We start from the raw sequence: 3,659 nt of genomic DNA, 5'->3' as shown, positions 1-3,659 counted from the left end.
GGTTAAAGAAAGATAGAAAGGTCAGCGCGTGCGTGACTTCGCCATGCCATTGAAATTGCTATGCGGCTTTCTGCAATCCATTAAAACCTTTTACCTCACTTTTTTAATCTATTTCGTACGGATTAGAGGAGGAAAATTTCGCACACCGCCGTCAAATGTGTCATGCACAGCGTGTTAGAACTGAAGAACACTTTCACGCTCATGCGTTAGATGGTACAATTACAATGATTACTGGAAAAAATTATTGGTTTTTTTTTTTTTAATTGAGGTTCATTTATGCCAGTTTAACGCACACCTCGATTACATCTTTAGGAGGAAACTTTGCCCGTTCACAAGGATCAAACCAATAACCTCTCCACTGAGATGTATGGATCTTACTACTCTATCAACCCTGTATTGACAATTAATGATCACTTTCTACTGTAACTTAATTATCATCTTACTTTTTGTAGTACGCAGTGCATTTTTCAAAAACCCCAAGATAACATCGAGGTTTATTATTATTAATGTTCCATTGTACTATATCTTATTTACCAATAGAACCATCGGTTTAAAAAATCGGGGTTGGCAAACCAAAAAATAAATAAATAAAATACTAGTTCAGAGTTAGAATCCCCTCTGGGCCAGGGGCAAAGCTCCTTTCTATATTAATTATATAAAAGCTCTTGAGGATGTAATCGTGGTATGCGCAAGCTGACCTAGATGAACCTTAGATCAAAAAAAAAAATAACAACAATACTCAAGGTTATTTCGCAATATTTTGATAAGTACAAGGGTATCACATCATCAACTAACTAACATAGCTTAACGGCAAGGGGGCATCAATAATTTGAGGCAAATCTAAGATTGGAGACTAATTTTAAAAAAATACAAAGGATAAGGTAGTAATTAAGCTAGAAAATAGAGGGACAAAAGTAGATGTTCTAACAAAATGCAAAATCGATATATTACACATCATACCTTAACCGTTTGTTAGCACCATTGTAAATGAGAGGGACAATGTAATTTCACAAACAATGAGGTTCAATTAATAATTAAGATCGAGCACATGGGAAAATAATAACTATCCCATTATTATTTTATAAATGCATTAATTCATGCATCAAGCCTGAATTTGCATCGTTTAGGGATATCCAAATTCGTTATATTACTAATAAGATGCAGATATGGTAATACCATTTCTGACCCATTATTATCTGTCCAATAAAATTATCCAATTAAGTTATTTATCTAGATTTGTTTTCTAATATTTATAATTGTTTTACTTGAGATACTTTAATATTTTTCTAAATTTCAACTAAAATAAATACAAAAGTTGCTAAATTTTTAAGTTTCAAAGTTGACCCTCACAAATAAATTGATAAAGATGTCAACAAATAGTCAAAAACTTGTATTCAATTTGTATTTATACCCATTTAGAAGAATTTATTTAAAAAATATAATTATCATCTGAATCCTACGGAATCTGTCTGAAAACTGATAGGAGATTATCCGAATATAAGATGCGGATCTGGTATTACCACTATCCGATCTATTTATACCCTTACCTGAGATTTGATTTTCAAAAAAAAAAAAAAAAAAAAAAAAAAGAAGAAGAAGAAGAAAAAGAAAAGAAAAGAAAAAGAAAAAGAAAAAGAAAAAGAAAGAAAGCAAGAAAGGAGGAAACCTTGAGACTTGATAAGTTGATCTCTGTTAAGAGATAGAGTCTAGTTACTCTATCCTTGAAAGGAATGATAATGAAATCCATTCTATTTTTTTTTTTGGCTGCGTTTGTTTGCTGGAATAAAGGTGGGGTGGGACCAACGGGGTTGGTCCAAGTGGTAAGCAAATTGGTTCGTTTAAGCAAGGTTCCGGTATCGAATCTTTGTGGATGCAAAAAATCCCCGCTGGGAGACTCACCCACCATAGCTAGGTGTGCTACGCTGGTCGAACACCGGTTTATAAACCGGGGTTGGCAAACCACAAAAAAAAAAAAGTGGGGTGGGAAAATTCTTGAAAAAAAATGTAGATTTCTTACTTTTCCCTTAAATCCCAAAATGGTAGATTGTTTAGTTGCTTGGGGTGGGAAAGTGAGAGACAAGTTTCCTTGATGGCTGGTGATGTGGCAACCCAACTTTTCCACCCAAGCCATTTTAAAACCCCACATATTTGGTGGGACTCTGTGGGAAAGTTGGAAAAAGTAAAAAGTGGGACCCACCACTATTACTTTTCTACAAAAACCCTTTCATTTCCATTCGTTCTCCCTCACCCCACTACACATGGGGCCCATATTTTTTTTTTCCGACCCCACCTTTGCAAACAAACGCAGCCTAAGGGTATGATAACACGACTCACAACTCCCACTTTATCATGATTTAGGGTCTTAAAAGCAAATATTTTCTTAGAAGAGTTATGTTGATTATGATTTTTTTTTTTTTTTGGTTGCCAACCCCGGTTTCCAAGGCTTTGCCCTGACTAATCCGGTGTTCGACCCGCGTCACACACCTCGCTGATTATGAAATTTAAATTATAAAAAACTATCATTTCAAAATAATAAAAAATATTTTCACAATCTAATATATTATTACACGGAATTTTTTTTATCTTTGCTCACATCTCTCTACTGTGCTTTGATATACACCTTATACCAAATAGAAGACTCTGATTAAAGACTTGATTTTAAATAAATAAATAAAATCCTCAATAGTCTTTTATTATTATTTTTTTCAACTATTTATTTGATATATAAGTGTACTGTTGTGCACAACAAATGATGTTTTCTCATCATCCACACACTTAAACATGTCTCTAATAAAATTTGTCGGGATGTAATGGCTATGTTGTCTCTTTTTTTTATTACACAGAATCTTAATGAGAAGAACTTTTGAAACACAAGGAGTCTTGATGGCACAATTCAAGAATCCAATGGGTGAAATTTGGCAAATACATCCGGCTAGAAATGGACATGGCCTTCCAAGTTAGCGAGTGGGCAAACATGTTCCCCTCCCTAGGACGTAATGCTCATGTTCAATAGAGGCAAGATAGAACCCTAACAATGAAGGATGAACAGTTCAGGGAGTTCGCAAAGAACAAGACTATCATGCTCAACTCACATGGCATACTGCTACAACAACCCCACAGAAAACCCAGTTCACCCTCATAATGCACTCTGTAAGGTGGATGCACATTCTGGAAACTCATAAATCCCTGCAAGCCAAAGCTCAAACTGAGGTGGTTGTCATCAATGTTGCTGCCTCAAAAACTCATCTCATTAACAGAACAGAGTGGATTTTGTCAGTCCCCAATCAATCCAAGAAGTGCATGATAAGTACCACCAACACCGAAGACTGAAGCGGAAATGTTGTGTAAGTATTCCAGATACAAAGTATGGAAAGGTATCCGAAATTTCCTCACGAAGAACTTACCCCAAGTATTAGTAGCAAGATGAGCAAGTCAACGAACAAAAATTCAACATAACTAGTACTAGCTAATGCCTAACTGAATAAACAATTGATGCATATAAGAGCTACTTTAGTGAATATAGTAAGGCCAGTCCACATTAATTAAGCAGATAGAACTAAAGAAATCTCTGGACTTTGCAAACGAATTAACCCAAGTATATGGCTAAATAATCAAAATTCTCCTAGATTCTACAAGCATATGTCAACAGAATACAGTTT

This window comes from Hakea prostrata, chromosome 7, assembly GCF_041222555.1.
Source record: "Hakea prostrata isolate BN-2017 chromosome 7, UWA_Hpros_2, whole genome shotgun sequence".
Taxonomy (NCBI): Eukaryota; Viridiplantae; Streptophyta; class Magnoliopsida; order Proteales; family Proteaceae; genus Hakea; species Hakea prostrata.
This window is presented reverse-complemented; position numbering follows the sequence as displayed.